This window comes from Oryctolagus cuniculus, chromosome 8, assembly GCF_051225735.1.
Source record: "Oryctolagus cuniculus isolate XC-2025 breed Fujian yellow rabbit chromosome 8, ASM5122573v1, whole genome shotgun sequence".
In the NCBI taxonomy this organism is placed as follows: domain Eukaryota; kingdom Metazoa; phylum Chordata; class Mammalia; order Lagomorpha; family Leporidae; genus Oryctolagus; species Oryctolagus cuniculus.
Window position 1 is genome coordinate 117,784,925 of NC_142874.1, and position 13,258 is coordinate 117,798,182.

Sequence of the window (13,258 nt, forward strand, 5' to 3'; positions counted from 1 at the left end):
GTTTTTCAGAAAAAACTGTTTGTTTCTTGGAATTTGTATCGATATTCTGGAGCAGTTCAGAAAGAATTGACATCATAATTAAAATGAATCTTCCTAATCATGAATTTGAGCTTGCTATCCATTTATTTAGATTTTATTTACTTTTTGCACAGTAGTCTTGTACATCTTTTGTTATTTATTTTTGAGTACCTTATGAATTATTTCTATTGTAAACCATGACTTTTTGTTTTTAAAGTTTTTTCCCCTTGCTTATTTGTTGTTGAGTTTTAGAAATATAATTAGTTTTTTGTTTGTGTTTTTAATTAATCTTACAGTAAGCTTTCTTGACTAAACTGAAATTTTTTCTAGAATGCTGTCTCCCAATTATTTTGGATTTTATATGCAGATAATTATTTTCTGGTAATACAGTTTTGTTTATTTTAAATTCTTGTGAATTTAATTTCTTTTCCTTTAATGCACTAAGATTCTGCACAATATTGAATAGGAGCATTAATAGTGGGTATGCTTCTGTTATTAATTCTCAACAAAATGTTTCTAGTAGTTTTCCATTAAGAACAATAGTTACTGTGTATTTTTGGTTAAAAAAAATTCCACTTTTTAGATTCTACTGATTTTCTGACTTTCCTAAGTTGTTAGTTCTTTTTTTTAAAGACTTATTTATTTATTTGAAAGGCAGAATTACAGAGAAGTATAGGCAGAGAGAGAGAGAGAGATCTTCAATCCACTGGTTCACTCCCCAGATGGCTGCAGTCGCTAGAGCTGCGCTGATCCAAAGCCAGGATCCAGGAGCTTCTTCCAGGTTTCCCATGCAAATGCAGGTGCCCCAGCATTTGGGCCATCTTCTTCTGCTTTCCTAGGCCATGGCAGAGAGCTATATCAGAAGTAGAGCAGCTGGGACTTGAATTGGCGCCCGTATGGGATGCCGGCACTGCAGGAGGTGGCTTTACCTGCTATGCCACAGCACTGACCTCAAGCTGTTAATTTTTGTTTAAATATTTTATCAAATGCTTTTCTTTATCCATTGAGATAATATTTTTCACATTTCAAAGGCTGGTTTGATAGATTACACATTTTTTACCAACTTCAACCACATTTATCTCCCTGAGTTAGACATAAGTTGGTCATGTGGTTATATGCTTTTATATTACTGCTGGATGTAATTTGACAGTGTCTGTTAAGAACAGTGAAGGTATGGAGGCTTTACCCTACTTACAAGCTTCAAATAAGTTAGCAGATTACTGCTTCATGGATAATGGCAGAAGACATGAGTCTCTTGGGTCAGAGACAGAGCCAAAATGGGACCAGGTGTGTGCTTTGTATACAGAATGTTTGCATTGCAGTTGAGTAAGTCAGATACAAGGGTCCAGTGCTTTTTAGGCAAACAGGAAGTACTATAACAAACAGTAAAAAAAAAACTAGTTTTGCTTCCCCAGAGGAAACAGTTCCATGGTAGTAATGCTCTAGCTGCCTTGACCTATTCAGTGGCATTTAGAGTTACAAAAACCGTGCAGTATCAGGAGACAGATAAGCCGTGCAGTCTTACCTCAGCAAGGATGCAGAGGGAAGCATAAGGCCCACTTTCTTGCCCAAAAATATATTTTCATGGATTTTTTTCTATTTGTTTATGAATAAAGTGGACTTGCATATTTCATTATTTTTATTCAAGAATGTGTAAGGTTTATATTGGCTTTTGAAACAGTGGAAGAAAATCACTTACTTTTCAGTTCTCTAAAGAGTTTGTATAATATTAAACTAATCTGTTCTCTGAAATTTGGTTGAACAGCCCTGTAAAACCATTGTTGCCCAGTGTTTTTTTTTTTTTGAAGAAATTATTTACTACCTTAGTATACAAGATTGTTTCAAAAGATCATGGAAAATAGAATTAAAAGATAAATTTAGGGATTGGCATTTAGCCTAGCAGTTAAGAGACTCCTGTGTCTCACATTGGAGTGTCTGGGTTTGATTGCTGTCCCCAGCTCCTGACTCCAGCTTCCCACCGGTTCAGATCCTTGGAAGCAGTGGTGATGGCTCAAGTGATTTGGGAAAGCTGGACTGTGTTCCCTGCTTCAGTCAAGCCATTGCATGAGCATTTGGGGAGTGAACCAGCAGATGGGAGTTCCTGTTCTCTCTCTGTATGTATGTATGTGTATAAGAGAGAAATCTCTACCTCTCACATTAAAAAAAATATTTTCAAAATTATATAGAATTTATTTTGGTACAAAAATATTTGGAATCAATGCCTGGTTTTCTCAGTCTGTATTTTCCATGAACCCTTTGATGATACCTCATAGTTTTGGTTACAAGAATTATTGAGGGTTTCTTATTATTAATCATTCAGTTTTGTTGGACCATATCTGTACCATTGGAATTTATCTTTTTTTAAATTTAGAAATTTATTTGCGTAAGTACTGATAATATTTCCTTACTATAAATTTAGGCTCTGGTCCATTCGTAACTGTATTAACTCTTTTCATTTTTAGGATTGTTTCTGATATGGGCATTTGGCCTGGTGATTGTGACATTAGTTAACATGCCTAAATCCCAAGGCAGGCATTGTGGCTTAGCATGTAAAGCCACCGCCTGCGATGCTGGCATCCTATGTGGGCGCCAGTTGGAGTCCTGGCTGTTTCATTTCTGATCCAGCTCCCTGCTAATGCATCCGGTAAAGCAGTGGAGGCTAGCCTAGGTGGTTGGGCCCCTGCACCCACGTGGGAGACCTGCATGAAGCTCCTGGCTCTCCTGGTTTTGGCCTGGCTCAGCCCTGGTTGGTGCAATCGTTTGGGAGCATGAACCAGCAGGCAGAAGATATCTATCTCTCTGTGTGTCTCCTTCTCTCTCTCTAACTCTGCCTTTCATATAAATAAATAACTTTTTTTTTAAGATTTATTTTATTTATTTGAAACATAGAGTTAGAGAGAGAGGTCTTCCATCTGCTGGTTCACTTCCCAGATGGCCGCAACGGCCAGAGCTGCGCCGATCTGAAGGCAGGAACCAGGATCTTCTTCCGGGTCTCACAAGTGGATTCAGGGGCCCAAGGACTTGGGCCATCTTCTACTGCTTTCCCAGGCCATAGCAGAGAGCTGGATCGAAAGTGGAGCAGCCGGGACTAGAACCAGCGCCCAAATGGGATGCCAATGCTTCAGGCCAGGACTTTTTTTTTTTTTTTTTTTTTTTGACAGGCAGAGTGGACAGTGAGAGAGAGACAGAGAGAGAAAGGTCTTCCTTTGCCGTTGGTTCACCCTCCAATGGCCGCCGCTGCAGCCGGCGCACCGCGCTGATCCTGGCAGGAGCCAGGAGCCAGGTGCTTTTCCTGGTCTCCCATGGGGTGCAGGGCCCAAGCACCTGGGCCATCCTCCACTGCACTCCCTGGCCATAGCAGAGAGCTGGCCTGGAAGAGGGGCAACCGGGACAGAATCCGGCGCCCCACCGGGACTAGAACCCGGTGTGCCGGCGCCGCAAGGCGGAGGATTAGCCTATTGAGCCACGGCGCCGGCTCAGGCCAGGACTTTAACCCACTGCGCCACTGCGCCGGCCCCATAAATAATTCTTTTTTTTTTTTTTTTTTTAATTCACTTACTGTATTTGAAAGGCAGAATTACAGAGAGGGAGGGACTGAGAGAGAAAACATTGATTTGCTAGTCTACTCCCCAAATGGTCGCAATGACTAGAGCTAGGCCAGACCAAAGCCAAGAACCTAGAGCTTCTTACTCTCCCATGTGGGTGCAGGGGTGTAGGGGTCCAGGCACTTGGGCCATGTTCCACTGCTTTCCCAGGTGTGTTAGCAGGGAGCTGGATTGGAAGTGGAGCAGTTGAGAATTGAGCCAGTGCCCATGTGTGGGATGCCAGTGCTGTAGGTGACAGTTTAATCCACTAAGCCACAGTGCTGGCCCTAATAAATAAATCTTAAAAAAAAAAAAAAAAAAAGGATGCCTACATCTTATGGGAGTGTCTGGTTCAATACCTGCCTCTGGCTGGTGATTCCAGCTTCCTGTTAATGCAGACCCTAAAAGGCACAGAGATAGCTCAAGTAGTTAGTTGGCTTCCTGCTACCCTCATGGGAGTCCTGATTGTGATCCCAGCCTCAATCCAGCCCTGTCATGGGCATTTGTAGGGAGTGAACTGGTAAATGGGAGCATGCATTCTCTTTATCTCTCTCTCTCTGTCTCAGTCTTTCTCTCTCTTCCCCCTGACCCCCCCGTCTTTTTAATAAAAAAAAAAAATGCTTCTTCTATCTTTATTTTTAAAGATTTATTTATTTGAAAGAGTTAGAGAGGGAGAGAGAGAATATTCCATCTGCTGGTTCACTTCCCAGATGGCTGCAACAGCCAGCACTGAGTGAAGCTGAAGCTAGGAACCAGGAGCTTCATCCAGATTCTCCCACCTAGCACTTAGGCCACCCTCCACTGCTTTTCCAGGTGCAGTAGCAGGGAGCTGGATCAGAAATGGAGCAGCTGGAACTCGAACTGATGCCCATTTAGGATGCCAGCATTGCAGGTGGTGGCTTTATACACTGCACCACAGTACCTGCCCTGGGATTTAGGCATGTTAACTATTGTCATAATCACTAGGCCAAATGCCCATCTCAGAAACAATCTTAAAAATGAAAAGAATTAATAGAGTTACAAATAGACGAAGGTCTAAAATTAAGAAAATATTATCAATAATTAATGCAAATGAATTTCAAAACTTAAAAAAGATAAATTGCTTAACCAGCTAAGCCACAACATATGCCCCCTTTTATTTTATTTTTTTTTAACTTTTATTTAATGAATATAGATTTCCAAAGTACAGCTTATGGATTACATTGGCTCCCCCCCCCCTTTTATTTTTAAAAAAGATTTATGTATCTGTTGGAAGTAGTGGGATGGGGTGGGGTAACAAACCAGAGCATGATTGAGATCTTTATCCACCGGTTCATTCCTCAGATGGCTGCAAGTCAGCAGCCTGGAATTCCATCTGGATCTCTTGTGTGAGTGGCAGGGCCCCAGTTAAAAGGAAGCTGAATTGGAAGTAGAGCAGCCATGTCTTGAACAGGCACTTTGATATGGGAGCTAGCATTTCAGACAGCAGCTTACCTTACTACATCACAATGCTGGACACTCTTATGCCTTTGGTTGTCATTTTTTCCCCTCTTTTGTATTTGGATATGTGCTTTATATGTATTTAGATTTTATTATTTTCAAGTATGATCACTTAAGCCTATAAATTTGTCTACTTGGCTACATTTTTTTGTATTTACACGTTTTTAAAGATTTATTTTTATTTAAAAGGCAGAGTTACAGAGATAGAGAGACATGGAGAGATCTTCCAATGCTGGTTCACTCCCCACATGGCTGCAGTGGGGTGGGGTGAGGGTAGCTGGGCCAGGCCAAAGACAGGGCCAGGAACTTCTCTGGTGTCTCATGTGGGTGCAGGGGCCCAAGCATTTGAGTCACCCTCTGCTGCTTTCCCAAGTGCGTCAGCAGGGAACTGAAATTGGAAATTGAGTAGCTAGGACTCAAGCTGGTGCCTATATGGGATGCTGGCATTGCTGATGGCAGCTTAAGCTGCCACAACATAGTGCCAGTCTCCCTCAAATTTTTTTTTTTTTTTTTTTTTTTTTTTTTTGGACAGGCAGAGTGGACAGTGTGAGAGAGAGACAGAGAGAAAGGTCTTCCTTTTTGCCGTTGGTTCACCCTCCAATGGCCGCCACTGCAGCCAGCGCACCGCGCTGATCCGATGGCAGGAGCCAGGATCCAGGTGCTTTTCCTGGTCTCCCATGGGGTGCAGGGCCCAAGCACCTGGGCCATCCTCCACTGCACTCCCTGGCCATAGCAGAGAGCTGGCCTGGAAGAGGGGCAACCGGGACAGAATCCGGCGCCCTGACCGGGACTAGAACCCGGTGTGCCGGCGCCGCAAGGCGGAGGATTAGCCTATTGAGCCACGGCGCCGGCTCTCAAAATTTTTTTAAAAAGTTATATTTATTTGATGGGCCAGCACTGTGTCGTAGCGGGTAAAGCTGCTGCCTTACAGTGCTAGTATCCCATATGGACGCCGGTTTGAGTCCTGGCTGCTCCACTTCTGATCCAGCTCTCTGCTATAGCCTGGGAAAGCAGTAGAAGATGGTCCAAGTACTTGGTCTCCTGCGCCCTTGTGGGAGAAGCTCCTGGCTCCTGGCTTCGGATCGGCACAGCTCTGGCCGTTGTGGCCAACTGGAGAGTGAACCAGTGGATGGAAGACCTCTGTGTATGTGTGTGTGTGTGTGTGTGTGTGTCTCTCTCTCTTTCTCTCTCTGTGTAATTCTGCCTTTCAAATAAAATAAATCTAAAAAAAAGGTTATATTTATTTGAAAGATAGTCACACACTCAGTTCCTTCGTCTGCTAGTTCACTCACTAAATGGCTACAATAACTGGGCCTGGGTCAGGCTGAAGCCAGGAGTCAGCAACTGCATCCAGGTCTCCTGTGTTGGTGACAAGAGCTCAAGTACTTGAGCCAGCACCGACTACTTTCTCAGGCACATTAGCAGAGAGCTAGACTGGAAATGGGGCGGCCCCAGGTACTTCCACGTGGGATGGGATGTTGATACTGCGCCACAATGCTGGCCCTGCCTCTTTAATATTAGGGTTTTACCTTGTAATGTATTTTGTCTGCTATTGTAGCTATGCCAGCTTTCTTTTGGTTAATGTTTCTCTAATATATCTTTTCTCATCTGTTTACTTTCAACTTTTTATGTGCTTAGGCTTAGTATTTCTTACAGATAATGCGTAGCTAGACTATTTTTTAATCCAGTCTGACATTTTTCTTAAATGTGTGCTTCAGACCAGTTGCCTTCTCTATACTATAATCAAATTATTGATGTTTACGTGTCCTTGCCATCCTACTTTCAGATGCCACTCTTTGTGTAATTTTTCTTTTCTTTTTTTTAAAGATTTATTTATTTGAAAGTCAGAGTTACACAGAGAGAGGAGAGGCAGGGAGAGAGAGAGAATGAGAGAGAGAGGTGTCTTCCATCCTCTGATTCACTCCCCAAATGGCCTCAATGGCCAGAGCTGTGCCGATCTAAAACCAGAAGCTAGAAGCTTCTTCCAGGTCTCCCGAGCGAATGCAGGGGCCCAAGGACTTGGACCATCTTTTTACTGCTTTCCCAGACTATAGCAGAGAGCTGGATTGGAAGTGGAGCAGCTGGGTCTCGAGCCCATATGAGATGCCGGCACTGCAGGTGTCAGCTTAACCCACTATGCCAATGCCGGCCTCATATGATAAGCCTTGATGTTTGAGTATTATGAGACTTCCAACTTGTTCTTATTTTTCAAAGTTGCCTTTAAGCTATTGTTTATTTTTTAAACATTTATTTTTATTTGAAAGTCAAACTATCAGGGAGTGACAGAGAGAGAGAGAGAGATCTTCCATCCCCTGGTTCACTCCACAAGTATTAACAACAGCAAGGGCTGGAAGGGGCCTAACACATGGGCCATTATCTGCTGCCATTCCAGGCACATTAGCAGGAAGCTGTGTGGGAAGAGGAGGAGCTGGGACTTAACTGGAACCCTGAAATGGGATAGGGGTGTCCTGAGTGGTTAACCTGCTGCATCACAGTACCCTCCCCCTTCTGTTAGTAAAATGGCGCAGTCTTATCTGTGGCGCCATCTATGCCTTGGATGCCATCTTAGGCCCTGGCACCCAGCGCCACCTTGCATAGTAGGCTTCAGTCCTAAGCCGCGTGGGATTCGCTACTCCTACTTCCCTGCTCAGTTCCTGGCAAAGGTTTCAACAGGACCTATTCCCGAACACCTGCTCTCTCTCTGTCTCTTACTCTCTCGCCCTCTCCCTCTCTACCCCAGGCCCGTTGGGCTTCCCCAACCTGACAATATACCTTTCCTCTAACTCTTGGTGTGTTTTGTGGCAGCCTTGAATCTGCCTTGACACTTTAGATATTTCGCCTTTCTATGTAAATTTTAGAATCTGCTTATGATTTGTGCTGGAATTTTTATTGGGATTGTATTGAATAGGTAGATCACTTTGGGGATAATCAATGCTTCAATCTTGAGTTTTTTGTTTTTTGTTTTTTTTTAATTTATTTAAGACAGGGAATACTTTATTCAAAACCCATCAGAGAAATGAACCGCTTGGGTCCCCGACAAAGCATTCATTTTTCAAAGCATAACTCAGTAATTGTATATGAGAGCATACACTGCTACATACAAATTAACTGATCAGACCCCAAATTTCCACTGTTTAAAACAGAAAAAGCTTCCCTGTAAAAGCAGCACCTTTGCGACATTTTTAGTATTCCTCTCCTTCCTCCTCACCCTCACCTTCAACAGAATCCACACCAACCTCGTAATCCTTCTCCAGGGCAGCCATGTCCTCACGAGCTTCAGAAAACTCTCCCTCCTCCATGCCCTCCCCCACGTACCAGTGAACAAAGGCACGCTTGGCATACATCAGGTCAAACTTGTGGTCCAGGCGAGCCCAGGCCTCAGCAATGGCTGTGGTGTTGCTCAGCATGCACACAGCTCGCTGCACCTTGGCCAGGTCTCCACCAGGCACCACTGTGGGAGGCTGGTAGTTAATGCCAACCTTGAAGCCAGTGTGGCACCAATCCACAAACTGGATGGTACGTTTGGTCTTGATGGTAGCAATGGCAGCATTGACATCTTTGGGAACCACATCGCCACGGTACAGCAGGCAGCAAGCCATGTATTTACCGTGGCGAGGGTCACATTTCACCATCTGGTTGGCTGGCTCAAAGCAGGCATTGGTGATCTCTGCTACAGAAAGCTGCTCGTGGTAGGCTTTCTCAGCAGAGATGACAGGGGAAGTGGATGCGGGGGTAGGGCACCAGGTTGGTCTGGAATTCTGTCAGATCAACATTCAGGGCTCCGTCAAACCGCAGGGAAGCCGTGATGGAGGATACAATTTGACCTATCAACCTATTCAGGTTAGTGTAGGTGGAGGCGCTCGATATCGAGGTTTCTATGACAGATGTCATAGATGGCCTCGTTGTCTACCACGAAGGCACAATCAGAGTGCTCCAGGGTGGTGTGGGTGGTGAGGATGGAGTTGTAGGGCTCCACCACAGCTGTGGAAACCTGGGGGGCTGGGTAGATGGAGAACTCCAGCTTGGACTTCTTGCTGTAATCGACAGAGAGGCGTTCCATCAGCAGGGAGGTGAACCCAGAACCAGTTCCCCCACCAAAGCTGTGGAAAACCAAGAATCCCTGCAGGCCCGTGCACTGGTCAGCCAGCTTGCGAATTCGGTCCAGGACGAGGTCAATGATCTCCTTGCCAATGGTGTAGTGCCCGCGGGCATAGTTATTGGCAGCATCTTCCTTGCCCGTGATGAGCTGCTCGGGGTGGAAGAGCTGGCGGTAGGTGCCGGTGCGAACTTCATCAATGACCGTGGGCTCCAGGTCTACAAACACGGCCCTGGGCACGTGCTTGCCAGCGCCCGTCTCACTGAAGAAGGTGTTGAAGGAGTCGTCTCCTCCCCCAATGGTCTTGTCACTTGGCATCTGGCCATCGGGCTGGATGCCGTGTTCCAGGCAGTAGAGCTCCCAGCAGGCATTGCCAATCTGGACACCAGCCTGGCCGACGTGGATGGAGATGCACTCACGCATGGTTGCTGCTGCGCGCGGAGGCCGAGAGGGAGGCTGCTGCTTCTTACAGCGCGACTCTTAGGCGGTCGATGTAAGAGAACCTGCGGCTCAGGCGGTGGCGGCTGCCTATATACAGCCCGGTCGCCATGGAGATGGGCCGGGGCCCAATCTTGAGGTTTAATATTGAGTTTTTCAATTCAATATAGCTGCATTTATGTAGATCTTTGATGTTTTCTACTTTTTAGTATGCAAATTGGAAAATATTTTTTCCAGATTTTTACATACAATTCGATGCAGTTTTTTTTTTTTTTTTTATGAGGATTTTTATTTATTTTCTTGACAGGCAGAGTGGACAGTGAGAGAGAGAGACAGAGAGAGAAAGGTCTTCCTTTGCCGTTGGTTCACCCTCCAATGGCCGCCGCTGCAGCCGGCGCACCGCACTGATCCGATGGCAGGAGCCAGGAGCCAGGTGCTTTTTCCTGGTCTCCCATGGGGTGCAGGGCCTAAGCACCTGGGCCATCCTCCACTGCACTCCCTGGCCATAGCAGAGAGCTGGCCTGGAAGAGGGGCAACCGGGACAGAATCCGGCGCCCCGACCGGGACTAGAACCCGGTGTGCCGGCGCCGCAAGGTGGAGGATTAGCCTATTGAGCCACGGCGCCGGCCTTCGATGCAGTTTTAAAATTTATCTCAGTCCTTTTTTTCCACGAACTTTCTTTTTTATGATTTATTTATTTATTTATTTGAAAGGCAGAGTTACAGAGAGGCAGAGGCAGAGGCAGAGAGAGAGAAATCTTCCATCTGCTGGTTCACTCCCCAAGTGGCTGCAACAGCTGAAGCCAGGAGCCAGGTTCTTCTTCCAGGTCTCCCACGCATGTGCAGGGACCTAAGCACTTGGGCCATCTCCCACTGTTTTCCCAGGCCATAGCAGAGAGCTAGATCAGAAGTGGAGCAGCCGGGACTCTAATCAGTGCCCATATGGGATGCTGGCACCACAGGTGGAGGCTTTACCTGCTATGCCACAGTGCTTGCCCCACTATTTGATACATTTTGATGTTGTTGTAAATAATACTGCTTGTTAAGTTTTAATTATTCATGTTTCAGAATTAAACCCAGTTTGTAAATTGATCTTATCTTGCAGTGTTTGTAGACTGGTCATCTATGAGAAGAGATCATTTAATTTCTTCCTTTACAATATGTAGTTTTTTTTGTTTTGTTTTGTTTTTTGTTTTTGTTTTTCTTACAAGAGAACAAATCCACTTTTATTTATTTACTTTTCAATAGTTTAAATCCTTGAGGGGTACAGCATCACACGGATTCTGTGTCCAATGGCCTTCGCAGGAAGGTTGCTTCGGAATTTGGCATGAACCATGCCACTGTTTCCGTGAGCGCGAGTTACCTTTCCCCAGATTACTCTGGTTTTGTTAGGTTTGCCACCAGGAGTCACTGTGTTGTTCTTTGCCGTGTACACATAAGCACACCTCTTGCCCAAGTAGAATTTCAGTTTCATCCCGAGCATAAACACCTTCAATTTTAAGCAGTGCCGTGTGTTCCCTTTGGTTCCAGAGACCTCGCTTATAGCCAGCAAAAATGGCCTTGCCCCACAGTCTTCCAGATATAGCTGCCTTCTAGAAGTCCTGCTCCCTGCAGGCCTCCACAGGCTCCAAGATGGCGGAAAGAGACAATATGTAGTTTTAGTTTCTTTTTCTTGCCTTATTACACTAGCTAGAATCTCTGGTACAGTATTAAATAGAAGTGGGATAGTATACATCTTTACTTATCTTGATTGTAGAGGCCATCTTTCAACATCAGCATTAATTGTAGAGTTTGATAATTTTTCCTTCTGTTTCACATTTGTTGATGGTTTTTGTCACTGATGCAAGTTTTGGAAGAGTTTCCAAAACATTGCTGTAATTGCTTTCTTAATGATTCCTTGAGGTTTTTTTTTTTTTTTTTAATAAAACCATATGTGCTTGTAATTTTCTCTGTTGAAACATTTAACTTCTAATTCATTTGTTTTTCTTTTTAAGAGATGCAGGACATTGAGATTATCCCTTTTTGTCTTTTTTCCTCTTTGTGTCTTTAAGTGTATCATGTCTTTTGTAGATAGTATATAATGATTTTTTTAATGAATTCTGCTAATCTTGATGTCTTAGTTCATTTTATGTTGGTATAACAAAATCCTACAGGCCACTGCCAAGTAAGGAGGTTTGTTTGGCTCATGATTCTAGCAGCTGAAAGATTCAAATACCATAGTGCTGGCATTCTGATGAACATTCCCTGATTGGGTCACAAAAGGATAGAGAAGCAGAAAAGGGATGCATCTTCTGCAGAAGAGGCTAAGCATGTTAGATGGCCTTGCTTCGTACTGTTCCATTCTTGCTAGAAGTAGTTCAGTTCTGTGAGAACCATGTTAACTACGTGAGAACTATGGTGTCCCGTGACCTAATTACCTTCCTCCAACCTCTACCTGTTAAAGGCGCCACTGCTTCAACACTGGCCCATCCATTTTCATTTATGTAATTACATTTATTTAATTTCTTATAAAATAGGATTTATTACTGCCAATTTGCTATTTGTTTTCTGTCATATGTCTTTGTTTCTGTATTCCTCAACAAAGCCTTGTTTTGTGATCAATATATATTTGCTAATGTACTAATTTAATTCCTTTTTATTTCCTTTGCTGTATTATTTTGATTTTTATGCTAAAAGGTTACCTTGGAATTACAATAAACATCTCTATTAGTCAGAATTTAATTTAGATTATTGTCAATTTAATTTCAATAGTATTAAAAAAGTTGTATCTATAGTTCCATTCACCTCTTTTGTGCTGTTATTATCATAGTTACGATCTTCATACATGCTGTGCACATCAACATAGATGTATAATTATTGCTTTATATAATTGTCTCATCAGATAAAAGAAAAAAATTAAAAATACATTTTTGCTTTCTTTTTTATTTACTGCCACTCTCAACTATTTCATTTAGAATTGAGTTACTATCCAGTGTCTTTTCATTTCAGCCTGAAGGAACTCCTTTTAGTATTTTTTGAATAAATAGTTTGTAGTGACAAACCTAGTCGATTTTTGCTTATCTGGGAATGCCAACCTCTCCTTCATTTCAAAGTCCGTTTTTTTCCAGTTCAAAAATTCTTACTTGACAGTTTTTATTCCCTTAGCACTTAGAACATGTTTTACTGCTTTCGAGCTTTTCATGGTTTCTGATGAAAAACCAGCAGTTAATCTTACTGACGAATCTATACATGATGAATCACCTTTCTTGTTACTTTTTGGATTCTCTCTGTGTGTATTTTAAAGATTTATTTTATTTATTTGAAAGGGAAGGAGGGAGGGAGAGACAGAGACAGAGAGAGAGAGAGATTGGGGGGGTGTCTCTTACATCACTGGTTCACTCTCCAAATGGCTCTAGCAGCTGGGGCTGGGGCTAGGCCAGACTGAAACCAGGAGCCAGGAGCTTCATCTACGTATCCCATGTAGGTGCAGGGGCCCAAGTACTTGGACCAACTTTCATTGCTTTCCCAGGCACATTAGCAGGGAACTGGATTGAAAGTGCAGCAGTGGGGTTTTGAAAAGGTGCCCATATGGGATGCTGGCATCACAGGCGGAAGCTTAACCTGCTATGCCACAACACCGGCCTTTCTCTCTGTATTCTTGTCTT

At 43.7% G+C, this 13,258-nt stretch overlaps 1 protein-coding gene and 2 pseudogenes across 8 annotated transcripts in view; 1 reads left to right on the top strand and 2 right to left on the bottom strand.

Moving 5' to 3' along the window:
- CNOT6L (CCR4-NOT transcription complex subunit 6 like) overlaps window positions 1–13,258 on the top strand; it is a 121,279-nt gene that overhangs the window by 63,087 nt on the left and 44,934 nt on the right. Inside the window, exon 1 of one of the 8 annotated variants that reach the window (XM_089303194.1) lies at window positions 1,977–2,132. The exons of the other annotated variants lie outside the window; for them this stretch is intronic. The gene's annotated coding sequence lies outside the window, so the exon portion shown is untranslated. Of the gene's footprint in view, window positions 1–1,976; window positions 2,133–13,258 lie in introns of those variants that run through there. 8 annotated transcript variants of the gene reach the window in all.
- LOC100349937 (tubulin alpha-1A chain-like) lies at window positions 8,029–9,721 on the bottom strand (annotated as a pseudogene).
- On the bottom strand, window positions 10,727–12,440 carry LOC108178034 (large ribosomal subunit protein eL33 pseudogene; annotated as a pseudogene).